Consider the following 14,897-nt stretch of genomic DNA (forward strand, 5'->3'; position numbering starts at 1 on the left):
AATGCTGACAACCAGTGATATTTTATCTTCAGCATTGATTGATTCAAGCAATAACGTTAACTGCTGGAAAGACTCAGCAGGTCGGACAGTATCTGTGGAGAGACAAACTCCAGATCAACGTTCATGTCGATAAATACACAAAAGTGCCGGTTAATGTATTACGGGGCCTGTAGCATTGATCTTAAAGGGGTCCTAAATAGTGCCGGCTGGGCGCATACGCAGTGAGGAGGAGCTGCGAGTACGGTCCGGCTCCCCAACTTAGAGGAAGTGTCTGACGCTGACCCTGCATGTCCGTTTTGGTAAATTTGAAATAGTCTTACTTATTCTTAACAAAATGGTGTTAGTTTTTTTCAGATCATTATATATTCAGTGATTATCAGTGGTGTATCTAGGGAACATAGCGCCTATGGCAAGCTCTGAAATTCCTCCCCCCTTCCTGTTAAAACCTACACCTTTTGCACTTACACTGTGTAGCATGACTAAAAGCTCATGACTGGAAGGAGAACAAATGCTTTTATCTAGGGTGGGGTTCAACAGTAGTCTTCAGAAGGGATCTGGGTTTCCGTGGGTTATATGTGGACAGATGGGGCCTGCAATCAGTCCAACACCCTTGAATCCCAGTTCAGTGCACACTCAAATTACACTCTTTGAAATTGTGCCCCTGTCCCTCCCCCCCCCCCCCCTTAAAGCTTAAACATTTTGTTAAAACTAACTTACACCACCGCTGGCTTACTCAGTGCAGGATCAGTGGGCATCTTCAATACCCATAATCCCCCCAGGTAGCTGGTTACGAAGACGGCCATTGCTTCCACTTTGAGCTGTCACCACGAGCAGCTGGCATGGCCCAATCAGATGCCAGAGAGGTGCTCCGGAGGACTCTAGCAGCACTGCACCCCTGCTGCCGGGTTGGGAGTTAGATGGCGGGGGGCGGACGGCCGCAGGGGCGGGGGGCAGATGGCCACAGCAAGGGGATATGAAAACGAAAATGTTTCTCATAATTCATAGTACATAAACACAGAGGCCCTTTAAAATGCGTAGAATATGCAACTTGCACTATTATGTTAATCTAGCCTTGAAAATGAGTTTACTTTGTAAAGGCCCATAAAGTGGTGTCATTAGTCAGACACCCTTGCCAAGAAGAGAAAGCGAAGTAAAAGAGACATGTGAGTGTCCATAGAACCCACCACCTCAACTGATGACACTGCATCCCACGCTACTGTAACCTCTGTAGTCACACAGGCCTCCTTGCCGTTCCATGCATCCAAATCACCTTCCTCAGCCCTGAGTTCCAAGCTGAACCTGTTAATAACCAAGGCCTTTTGGGCCTATTTGCCTTATGAATCCCAGTTCTAATATCTGCAGAATCAATGAAGTAAATACACAGGCTGGAGAAACTCAGCAGATCAAACAGTCCTTTATTTAGCAAAGATAAAAGTACATAACCGACATTTCGAGTTTGAGCCCTTCATCAAGGCATGAAAAATGTGGGCAGTAATAGGTGGCGAAGGGAGAGAGGGCACAACAGCAAGCAAGGGGCTAGGTGAATAGCGAGGGAAGGGTTTGGTGAGCTGACAGAGAGAAGGGAGGGGGAAAGGAGACCAGGCTAGCAGAAAGTGGAAAAGTCGATGTTAATGCCATCTGACTGGAGAGTTCAGGAGCTATTCTTCAAATTTACAGAGGTCTTTCAGATATTAAAAACCCCTACTGGTGGCCATCCCAGTTCACAATCTGCTTCCATTTCACAATGGATCTTCAACAGATCTGTCATTTCTATCTATAGATTGTGAGGGAAATGTACAGCTAGGTATATGAATGCACCAAGGTGCGCATGTATTGAAATTAAGGCCAGAATAAAGCCCGAGTGAGTCATAATGCAACTGTAAATGTAAGAAATTCAAGTTCCTAATTTGATTGAACAGGAATACAATTTAATTCATCAATCTAGAAGCCTTCTAAAGTTTCAGATATTCATTCCCAACAGCTCTCTTAAATTAAATTGTTGGGTGTGGGGCAGGGTTGATGGTTTGGGGAGATGGTGAGAGAAATGGTTCTGTGAAAATTGACTGTGATATTTCCTTCTTTACCATAGTGCCTATGTTTCTACATGGTTGCAAGTCATGCTGTGATCCTGGTGAGTACAAATTTTTCTTTCAATCTTTCCAGCCTACTGGCACTGCATTATGCCTTGTGGTAACTTCGCAATGATGGTCAGTGTTTTTGACTTTAATCTCCTTTAGAAAACTAGGATAAATATTATCTTATCCCTGAGATTTATTTATTTTGAGGTATTTTACCCCATTCAGGGTTGTCCTTTCATTTATACTAAAGACTTTACCTCAGAGAGAGAGAGAGCAAGTAAACAAATCCTTATTGGAAACATTTTGTTTTCAATCCAATTTAATACATTTGAATGCTGAAATTATTAAGTACCTTGGGATAGGCATAATCACTAGGAAAATGCAGGAAATTCTCTGTTTCAATCCTGATTTACATATCTTGGTACGTGTGACATTAGCAGCATTACATTTAAGTTCTGGTCCTTCAACTGAGAGGGGTGGGATCAAGTAAAACTCCTGATTCTTATCAATAAGAAATGATTTCCCATGCTGAACAATACTTCCAGAAATTCGAGTGAGGAGAGAATTGCATTCAGTGGTGAGAGCTGCACAATATTCAAGTTCAAAGTTTTCAAAATTCAGATTTATTGCCAGAGTACATACGTCACATCACATACAACCCTGAGATTCTTTTTCCTCTGGGTGAGGTAGAATTACCACTTATTGGTAGTGCAAAAAAACATGTACTCAAAAAGATACATATACATGTAAACAAATAAAGAAATATAAATAAACTAAAAAACAGAGAGAAAAAAATCAATAAAGTGTAAAAGTAAGAGTCCTTATTTGAGTCCCTGCTTGAGTTTGTTGTTGAGACTGAGGGGTAGCAGCTGTTCCTGAACCTGATGGACTGAGAATGACAACCATTGTTTTCATTCATACATGAAGGAAATGCTATTTCTTAAAGTCAGTGGAGAATTAGCAGTTCCCATGGAATTAGGGTAAATGCAGTTATATTTGAAAATGGATGCATTGTCATATTCCATTCTTGAGCACTGTGGATATTCACAAAACAATTAAAATTCATAGCATTGCATGGGTGATGAGTGTTAGTAATGATTCATTCCCATTGCCACAACCTTGTTCTTCACACAAGACAACTAAGACAGCTTCAAAAAGTTGCCCACCCTCCCAGATGCACAAAATAAATTACCAGGAAAGTACTAATTTTTTTCCTTGTCTCAGCTGACTTCTGAGGTTAACACGAGCTTGTTTGTTGTAGAATTAACTAACTACTGCCAAAAGTCTCAAGATTCCAATGCTGGAAACTGAATTTGAAAGCAACAGTGTAAAAGTAAAGATACCAGGCTCTCACTGTCAGAGAAGGATCTCACATTCCTGCTGTTCAACCAGCAGCAGGGTCCAGACATATGCTCATTGAGGAAGGTTCTCTTGTCCAGAAAGGAACTTGAAGCTCCCATTTGTAAATCACAAAATTCTGTAGACAATGTGGATCGAATGAAAAAACAAAATGCTGGAGAAGCTCAGCAGGTCAAACAGTGTTCTTTATGGAGCAAAGGCAAGGATACACAACTGACATTTCAGGCTTGAGCTCTTCATCATAGAGCTCTCAGTTGTTTTCCATACCAGCTATGGTGAAAACATTTCCTAGAATCTACATTCATTAAAAGCCTACCTTAAAGATTTCACATTACAAATTGAGCAAGATAACCCTTGGAGAAATGAAGGTATTTAACCATCCCAATGGGCTTAGCTCCTTTATCAAGTCGAGTCAGAGTAAGTTTATTGTCATCTGATTGTACAAGTACAACCCAACAAAATAGTGTTCTCCGGTCCTCGGTACAAAACATGCAGACACACATAGAGACACACAATACATATGCAGGACAAACATTTAATATATGCAAATAAATAAATATATCATTTTGTACATATGAGGATCTCGATGGTTGGTGTGAGAAGTTCCTTGGGTCATTCAGCGTACTCACTGCCCCAGAGAAGAAAATGTTCCTTGTTATCTTTTCCCTGATAAGAGCAGCTGAAAGATGCTTGTACAAGGTGGAAGGCGACCTCAATGATTTTGCATGTCCTCTTCAGACAACGATCCTGGTAGATCGCCTCCATGGGGGGGGGGGGGAGGGGGGGGAAGAGGGAGACTCTACTGATCCTCTCTGCCACATTTATGGTCCTAAGGATTAACCTCCAATGCGTTTCTCTGCAGCAACTGTACCACACTGTGATGCAGCTGTCCAGGATGTTCTCGATTGACTTCCTATAGAAGATTGACATAATGGTGGTCAGTAGCGTTGCTGACTCCAGTCTTCTCAGAAATGTAGTTGCTGTTATGCCCTGCTGACAAGTGAGGATATATTGAGTGTCTGTGATAGGTCACAGGTTAAGTGAACTATGAGGAACTTAGTGCTCTCCACTTTCTCAGCTACAAAGTTGTTGATGTGTAATGGAGGGTGGTTGTTGTTGGTCCTCCTGAAGTCCACGATCATCTCCGTCGTCTTGTCCAAGTTGAGACTCAGATTGTTACAGCATTTCATGAGATTTTCCACCTCCTCTCTGTAATGTGACTCATTATTGTTGCTAATGTTGCATCATCTGCAAACTTGATGACCCTGTGGGAGCTGAGTCTGGTGATGCTGTTGTGAGACAGCGAGAACAGGTGCAGGTCGGGCACCCATCCTAGAGGTGCACTAGTGCTCAGAGTGACAATGCTCGAGGTTCTGCTACCAACCCGGATAGACTGTGGTCTTTCTTAGGAAATCCAAGGTCCAGTTACTCATAGGAGTGTTTTTGAATGCCAGCAAGGATAGCTTCTCCAACAGCCTCTTTATTTATTCTTTCTTGAGATAAGACCATCACTACTCTGACATTCACTGTCCAGTGATGGTGATTATCTTGAATGACCTGCCATCATCATAGTTAATCCCCTACCAACCTGTACATCTTTTACCTTCAGTGAGTAAAATGCAGATTGAAAGCTGGTCTCAAAGGTTTCATGCCACAGAGATGGGCTCCAAAACTGGGACACCAATTCATCAACTGCATGTCCTTCTTTTCCACTGTACTTGCTTAGACATGCATTCAGATCGGAGAACAGCTGGCTCCAACCCAAAAGGAAGCTCACTAGATGCATACATTCTGAAGGCCTGTTTATACTCACAGTACCATCTAGCATTACAATCAACATGGTCAAAATCATCCAAATCATTTCATCACACTGATTAAAGCCCAATATTTTTAGTCAAGATCTGAATATTTACCCAAGAAGTTCCAGAAGTCTGTATGGGGTCTAACAACATAAGGAAAAGGACTAAATTTCAGTTACAGAGCCACTTGAGCATTCTGTTCCATTCAATAAAATCAGAGCTAATCCTTTAACAACTCTTCTTCCCAATTTCTGAAGTTTTTGATCATTTTATTACCCAGAAACCTCTGTCTCAATCCTGAATGCACATAATAATTGAGTATCTACACCCTGCTCTGATAAGAAATTCCAAAGAATTCTCTTCATCTCAATCCTAAATGACCAGCCCTTTTTGTGAAGTTACAACCCTTTGAACAGAAGTTACCACTTGGTTCACAGTTGTTGTTTCTTCCACTCATTATTAACAGGTAGCATCTTCAAATAATCTGGGAATACAAATCACAGTACACCGTACCTTTTAGTCACTGTATAAATCTCAGATAAATTTGAATATTTTCAAATTGAGACAATGATCTCTGATGGAATTAAGATAGCTAAAGCTACATTTATAACTCAAATGTAAATTATGCTTAATAATTTTATTGCAGGTGTGACAGAATTGTGTTATTATTATCATTTTGTTTATATATATATATAGTAAAGTTAGTTTTATGGTGGTCAGGGAACTGGCTGTAAGGAGATATGCATTCTCCCCACATCTGTATGGATTTCTTCTACGTGCTCTGGTTTCCTCCCACCCTCCCAAAATGTATGGGGTTGGTAGGTTAGTTCAAGTTTGTTATTCATCATGTGATTGTACAAGTACAACCCAACAAAACAATGTTCTCTAATCCTCGGTGTAACACACTGCCAGCATGCATACAGATATAACATGCATACAGACAAATGATACAAATGCACAGTACTTATATATAAACATTAAAAAGAATAAATATTATTGACAAATAAATAGTTGAGTCACAGAGAATTTTTATGAGCAGTTCATAAATGGTGTAATTGGGCGGCACAAGCTCATGGGCTGGAAGGGCCTGTTATTGTGCTGTATCTCTAAATTTAAAAATTTACAGTTTAAAAATATGCAATCAGAATACACCACTTGCATTTTACCAAGTTCTCATTAGCTGTGACATTCAAAAAGTTTACCCCAGCAACAGGTTTTATTTTTTTATTTTTTTATTTTTCACACTATGAACCATATTAACCAAAATACACACAAACATTTCCCTCTTGAATATACACAGTGTCATTTTCTCCTCTTTCCCCCCTCCCTCCTTCCCACCGCCCTCCAAACCCATTAAACTTTCCACATATACAATATAATAAACCCATGAAACAATGTCATCACACAATGAAAATAAACAAGAAAATTGGGTCATCTACTTTTACACACTGGGTTAGTTCATTTCGTCTTCTTCTCATTCTATCATTTTAGGGGATGGAGGTCCACGGTAGGCCCTCTCTGTTGTGTTCCATGTCCGGTTCCCAAATTTGTTCAAATAATGTGACTTTATTTTTTTAATTATATGTTTTTTTTTCCAATGAAATACATTTATTCATTTCTATGTACCATTGACGCCAGCAACAGGTTAACTGAAAGCAGGGTACATATGGCTGGCATCATGCTGCATAACTGAACCTCTTACAAATCTCTCTTGAGTCTGCTTTTTATACTTTATCAGACAAAAATAAACTAAATTCATCACACATTGACAGACTTTGGTTTTACCAACCATGTGCAGCTGAATTAGAGAATGATTGACTCCATGCCATCTGGGCTGTGGCCATATTACAGAGGCGAGATGCAAACAGATGTTTAAAAAAGAATACATGACACTTAAATAGAGCCTTTTAATCTTGGAAATCCTACACTACTTCCTGATAAAAGTAGACAATAGGAAATATCAAAGTAGGGACGGGTTCAGAATATGTGGAATATTCAAGGCCTGGTGCTTTGTGGCCTTCACAGGAAAGAGACAAAACCCTGGAGCACAGCCCATAAAAACACAGCAGAAAATCTCATAAATCTAAGTCATAAAAATAGAAATTAATTAATTGACATCATTAAACAGCCATATAAACGAGAAGTACTTTAAAACCCAGTAAATCACTTCTATGTATTAATTGTTCTCTCTCAGACATCTGACCTGACTTCATTTTCAGGAAAGTATTGACTCGGAAAATCCCTGGCATCTTTTCACAACCAATTTTCTGATCTTGTGATTGAGAGTTGCATATTTTGCAACAGCACACTATATCATAAAGATCACAGAGTTTGAAAAATAAGCACATTATACTTTAAAATTCCCACCTTTATCTGCAGTTCATTGGTGACAGCAGAAGAAGGAAGAACCACAAGTTTTCACTGTTGAAACAGTGGGAATCGATGCACTCCAGAGAACGAGGTGCTAAATAATTGCAAGAGGGAGTGAGAGAGAGGTAGAATGGGTGAGAGAGAGGTAAAATTGGTACGAGAGAGAGAAAGAGAGGTGGTGAGAGAGAAATAGAGGGTATGGGAGAGATGATGAGAGAAAGGACAAGAGAGTAAGAAAGAGAGATTTACAGTGAGAAAGAGGGAGGGTGAGTTTAAGGGAGAAGGAATGAGAGGAGGTATAAAAGAAAGGAGAGAGAGAAATTGGTGGTCAGAGGGGGATCATAAAGGAGATAGAGATATGTATGGAGACATTAAAGCAGTCTTTGAAGCATAAATTAATCTCAGCTAAATCTCTGCTGTCAGTCTCTGAATCCGGGGAGCAGAGGCAGTGGAGAAAGTCAGACAGAGTCATACTCCTGATCTCCTACTGTAAACTATACATGAATGTCCATTCACTAAACTGTCTTTTTCAGTGACAGCTATCACTCCATTGGGCAAATCTGTGACAATTGGAAAAACAGAAAAATAGATTAAAAAATGTAAGCTGGTTGGGGTGAAGGGAAGAACTAGATAACCCCTTTCAAATCTAATTGATCAAAACGTGTCCAGGTAACAGTATAAGGCCTGCTTATTACTTCATAGTTCAGGTTGTTAGAACAATTACAAGGTAGTATCAGAATACTACCTCATCAATTGCCGCTGATGAAGGACTTATCCCACCTCCACCCCCCCCCCCCCCACCTTTTCTGATGAGTTAAAGAAAGAAGCTTGAAACTCAAACCTACAGATTCTATTAAAGTTTCTTTCCTGCCGTTATCAGTCTCTTAAATGGAACTCTCCTTGGTAAAAGTAGATACCCTTTCACTATTTTAATGGTACTTTTCTCTATACCCTGTACTTTGTCTTTGTAACATTGTATCCTACACAAACTCCACACCCTTCACTTTTATCATTGCTGTACTGAAATATGGGTTGACTTATCCAGAGGGCATGCAAAACAAAGCTTCTAGCTGTATTTTGGTGCATGTGGCGACGAACAATGTTTGTCCACACTTGCCATGCTCTCTCTTTTCTCAGGTAGCAATGGCCAGTTTAGTGTTGCGGGAATCTTTGATCATATATTAAGCTTTACCAGCTAGTAGGTAGGCATAGTCTGCTTTGAACTCTATCCCCACTACTGTTCTTTCCGCTGTGTTTGCCCTCCTCTACATTATCAGGACATAGCACGTAGCAATGGCCTTGGCTTGTGTCCCATTCTCATGAGAAGCCAGTAGGCATTTAGGAAATTTCATTTGTCATGATTATTTCAAGGAATAGCATTGACCAGTATTTTTGAAAGTCAGCACACTTCTGCAATTATGCTGTCTTGTAATGAAAGCCGAGACCCAACCTTCTAGTGAAGGTATGCTGGTGGATGTATTTCAGTAACTATATCGGTAAAGGAGGGAATGGATCTTCTGACTTTCCCCTTTTGCATAAGGTCTCTGTGAGTCAAGTTTCTTCTTTCTAAATGCTTTAAGCTAGTGGTTTTCAAACTTTCATCCCCACAGACTATCTCACTCACTGCACACCAACTCTAACAAACCCAAGGACCACCATTGTAGGGGTGGTGGCTGGTGAGCTCAAGCTCCTTCCCAGACTACCGAATGGTTTTTGTTTCATTTTGCTGGGAAATTTTCCACCTTCTTTTGTCATCAAATTCTCAACCTTGCTTTTACATATTACTTGTTTATTCTATCAGTAATATTTATCCACCCTATTCCTGTGGACCATCTCTAATAAACACACAGAAAATAGCGGTCCACATACCATATGTTGAGAAATACTGCTTTAAGGTACAAAGAGATGTATTTGCACACCACATTGGTGTTTAGACCTCAAGGTTTGATATGTTCCTTTGCTCTTGTGCTTTGCAAGTTTTGCTTTGGTGGTTCAGGTGCATGGTCTTCAGTTGCAGTAAGGTGATGTTAGAATTGACTCCACAATCATTCTGTAATTTAGTGTCTCTTCAGAAAGATAAGATCACTATTGTTCAGATACTCTGTATTTTCATGTATTGTCATAAATCAGAAATATAATATGACAAAAAAATTGCCTTTAGTCTGGCATAAGGCAGGCAAAGATTTACCATTGGCATTAGCATTGCCTGGCCCATCTTCGAGAAAGAGAAGCAAAGGAGAGTCCCCCCCAGTGTCGCCGATTGTCAGTGGATTCACCCCCACTGCTCCCACTGCCGCACAAGACTCCAGTTCAGTTCAAACCATCAGCAACCTGAGGCCACATCCAAACCTCTGACACAATAAGGAAGCCTTTAGCGCCTGAGGCCCTTCGGTAGTTTTCCTTTCCCTCAGCAACCTCTCGAATCCTGATTCCAATGCCTAGTTCTCATGAGCCAGTCTCCAGCAACCCGCAGCCTGGTGTGAGTCCTTTGACCTCAAAGTTGTCAACAGCCATGTTTTCAACCACAGAGCCCTTCACTGGTCTGCCACCATGGACGCCATCCTGAGGGTCCTCTCTGCTTCTCCCTCTCAACAGGGAGGGGGGGGATGTTCTCCCATTACTGGGTGCCCTGCACACAAGTCCGATACTCCCCTGGAGTTTGCAACCCTTCGAGACCTCTGCTGAACATAAGTGCTGTCATCTGGAGCCAAGACACTGTGGTCGCAGGATTTTAAATAAAACACCTTTGGGTTCTTTAACAGGCCACTTAAAGCCTGTATGGAACCATGGATGTCAAACTATATAGTAGGACCCTGCGGGGAGTGTTGGATATCCACTCCCTGCCTTCACACCAACAGCAGCTCCGGCAGCACTTCCATTTTGTAACTCGTTTTTAGCATACATTGTTGAAGGAGCAGGGGATCTCTGTCATGAATCCTACAAAACACATTTGCTTCGTCTACCATTTCCCATCAATTGCCTTCCCCATTAGTATCGTTGCATGCCAAGTTGTAATATGTCTGTTAACGTCACCAATGACAATCTAGGCATCATCTCAGCACCTGATTGGTTCAGAGAATTGAACTTTTGCAAGGGGTGATATGTTATCTGCAGCGATCACAATTTCTGTAGTGCTGGCATGCAGGATCTCATTTTTTGGAGGGCAGTGATGTTTGGACACACAGAACTAATTTTACAAAATGAATTAGTTGGCACTGCTTCTGAGGACATTTGGTTTGAAGTTTCATCCTACATACATATTGCCATTTGGTTTATCAGTTCTCTTGTCTTTTATTGCAAAGCCAAAAAGATCTGCATTTGTAAAGTCCACTTCACAAACCCAAGATGCTCCAAACACTTTATAAACAATAAGGTAGCTTTGAAAAGCATTAATTGTTTTAATATGGGAGACCACACCGCGACTCTGCATGTGGCAACAGTATTAATGATGACATGATCTGATGAGGTAATGAGGTAAATTGCAAACAAATGTCAAGGGCGAAAGCACAGAACTAATGTGGAGGAAGTTTAGTGTCCACTTGAGCTGGGTTCAGGATAGGTTTGTCCCAGTGGGACAGGGAAAAGATGGAAGGATAAAGGAACCATGGTTGACAAAACACGTGAGGCAGCTAGTCAAGAGGAAGATAAGAGAAGTAGGAAAAAGGAAGGGCTCATGAGAAGTCTATGGTGACTTAGGAGAACTTGAAGGGGGCATGAAAAGGCCTTGTTACGTAGGATTAAGGAAAACTCCAAGGCGTTCTAAGCGTATGTGAAGAACAGAAGGATGACGAGAATGGTCATCCACTAAAGGTTGAAGGAGGCAACATTGTGCCTGGATATGGAGGAGGTTGGGGAGGTCTTAAATGAATACTTTGTTTCATTATTCACAGGAAAAAAGGCTCTTCATCAGCGTGGAATAGAATAGGTTTGTGTGCTGGGCGATGTTGAGATTAAGGAAAAGGAAGTGTTGGATCTTCTTAATAACATTAAGATTAATAAATTCCTGGGGCTGGAAGCAATATACCCCAGATTGCTGTGGGAAGTGAGGGAAGAGATAGCTTCTGTGAGTAATCTTTGGCTACAGGGGAGGTACCAAAGGATTGGAGAATGATAGACGTGGCCTCTTTGTTTAAAATGGTAATAGGAAGAATCCTGGAAATAATTGCCTCATGAGCCTAACTGAGTTTTTTTGAGGAGGTAACATAAGAAATTGATGAGGGTAGGGCAATGAATGTGATCTATATGGATTTTTGTAAGGCATTTGACAAGATTCCCCCATGAGAAACACATTCCGAAAGTCATGAGGCTGTGTAAATGTTAAAAAATGGCTGACATGTAGAAAGCAGAGAGTAGTAGTGGAAGGAAAGTATTCTGCCTAGAGATAAGTGACTAATGCAGTTCTTCAAGGATCTGATCTGGGACCTCTTTGAAATTTTTTATAAATGACCTAGATGAAAAGGCAGAAGGATGGTCAGTAAGTTTGTGAATGATATGAAGGTTGGAAGAGTTGTGGATGGTACTGAAGGTTGTCGTTGGTTGCAAGAGGATATAGACAAGATGCAGAGTTGGGCGGAAAAGTGGTAGATGGAGCTCAATCCAGATAAGTGTGAGGTGATGCATTTTGGAAGGACAAACCAAAAGGCTGAGTACAGGGTTAATGTTTGGTTACTTAAGAGTGTGGATGAACAGAGGGACCTTGGGGTCCAAATCCATACATTCCTCAAAGCCACCGTACAGGTTGACAGGATAGTTAAGAAGGTCTCTGGGATGCTGGGCTTCATTAATAGGGGAATTGATTTCAAGAATCAAGAGCTCATGTTGCAACTCAATAAACTACTGGTGAGACCACATTTAGAGTGTTTTGTTTAGTTCTGGTCATCTTATTATAGGAAGAATGTGGAAGCTTATGGAGAGAATGGAGAGGAGATTTACCAGGATGTTGCCTGGATTAGAAAATAAGTCTTTGGAGGCAAGGTTAGCAGAGCTAGGACTTTTATCTTTGGAGCATATAAAGATGAGAGAAGACTAAATAGAGGTCCATAAGATTATGAGAGGGTGGGTAGCCAGCACCTTTTTCTAAGGGCAGGAATATCAAACACTAGAGGACATCTGTACAAAGTGAAGGGAGATGTTTAGGGGAGATATCAGGGAAAGCCTTTTTATACACAGAGTTGTGGGAGCCTGGAATGCCATGCCGGGGATGATGATGGAAGCTGAAATATTCGGGGCATTAAAGAGACTCTTAGGCATATGGATGGAGGTAAAATGGAGGGTTATGGCATATGGGTGGAAGAAATACAGAGGGTTATGGGGTAGGGAGGGTTTAGTGGTTTTTTTAAGGAATACAGTAATGCGTCACTTAATATTCGCGATACGTTCTGTGAAATAGGACGTTATGCGATTGTTGTGCGAACACCACATTATACACTTAGCAAAGCTATATGGGATACTGTAGTGACCCTGTTTTGACCTGTAATATTTTCAACAGAAAATTAAACAGAGAGATAACACTTCAACACTCAAGAGACACGCGATACATGAGAATGGAAGCTGCTGCCTACAAGTCAAAACATACACTGTTATACGGTAAACTTTTTATTTGTAAGAATGGAAAGTTCATATTAAAATAACAATAGAAAGTATTGTACATACATAAGCCAGTAACATAGGTGTTTATTATAGCTATCAAGACATATGTATTATAGGTTATATATGTACTGTACCAATACATGCCTCACAGCACAATCGCTTTGTGTACAAGAGACATGAGATACACTTATTGCATGTGGGAAGCTGTTGCATTTGCTACATCTGGTTACGTCTGCTACATCCCGTTCTCTGATCAGGATTTCGGAACTCTATTATGACCTTATGAGTCCACGGACATATATGCAGCCGGACTTTGCCTGAATGGATGTTATGCAGCGCGTGACTGTGTATGGGTCGCCACAATATTGAGGGAGGATGATAAACTAGCCAAAACTTCTAAAGTTATGGATTGGGAGTTTTAAAATGCCTATAGGAGGCCCCAATTTATAATTTCATCAAAAAATGCACACTAACAGTGTCCTGCTAATACAAAGCTACACAGAGTTAGTAGGATTCAAATCTCTGGACAGGAACTTGAAAGGCAAGCACTGACACAGGGAAGAATTCTGCTTTGCGAAACACAAAAGCTGTAGATGCTGGAAACGTGAATAAATAAGGAATTGCTGGAGGAAGGTTAGACTCATCTTGATAAAGGGCTCAGACTCATAATATTGGTTGATCATTTCTACTCATGGATGCATTCTGACCAGTTGAGTTCCTCCAGCAATTCTTTGCTCAAAAATTTTGCTTCATTCTGTTTTGTCCTGCAGTATTGAAATTTTATTTTCACTGTCCTTCGAAACCTGCCCAACATTTTCTCACATTTACACGGGGACTTTCAGGGATAATAGATGGTGATGGAATCTTTAAAATTTAAAGATTCTTTGTGGAACTTGAGCATGGTAGAAACTTGCAAAGCATTCCAGAGGAAGCACAGATGGTATGAGGCAGATTACAGGCTCATAACCCCTCCCAGTGGGGACATGTTTTTGAACATCCGGTGAAGGCAAGATTGAACCATTCTTTCAACTCTTGATCTGTCATACAATCTGCTGGCAGTCATCAAAGAGGCTCACAATTATGAAGCAGCGTCAGTAGTAATATGATGTGTGGCCTCCAGGTGGAGCAGTTGCCCTGACACTCCATTCCTCTTGCAGAGACATCAAGCCACTCTCCTTGCCATTCCCTCCCTCTCTAAAGCACTGGAATATAGCTGATTATTCTTTCTTAGTCCTTAGAATCAGCATCTCTGGAACTTCCGTAGTTAAACACTATGGCCCAGGGCTTAAATTACCAGAGTCCTGATCTGGTTGACAACAATTGTATGTTCAAATCCCTCTATGGCAGAAAGAGTTTGAATCTAGGATTTTTAAAAAATAGTCTTAGTCACAGTGTTCATGAATTACATTTTGATGAACATACTTTTGGTTCATGGGAAGGGAATCTATTTTCCTTAGCTATACAGTCTGTATGTAACCTGCAGTAATTGGCCTCTGCAAAGCCACTGAGTTGTACAATGCTACCACGTTTTTTAAAAATTAAACAAAACCTTTTCGATCATTCAGCATTGACCTAATCACTAATTTCAGACATAGCAAAGTCATTCCCATCCCAGAATGCCATCCAAAGTCCTCACCAAAGTCTGGGCAAAAGCAGTTCCCATAGCAAGCAAAGGCTGACAAAGTGCTACTTGCAGGCAACA

Source organism: Narcine bancroftii, chromosome 3, assembly GCF_036971445.1.
Source record: "Narcine bancroftii isolate sNarBan1 chromosome 3, sNarBan1.hap1, whole genome shotgun sequence".
In the NCBI taxonomy this organism is placed as follows: Eukaryota; Metazoa; Chordata; class Chondrichthyes; order Torpediniformes; family Narcinidae; genus Narcine; species Narcine bancroftii.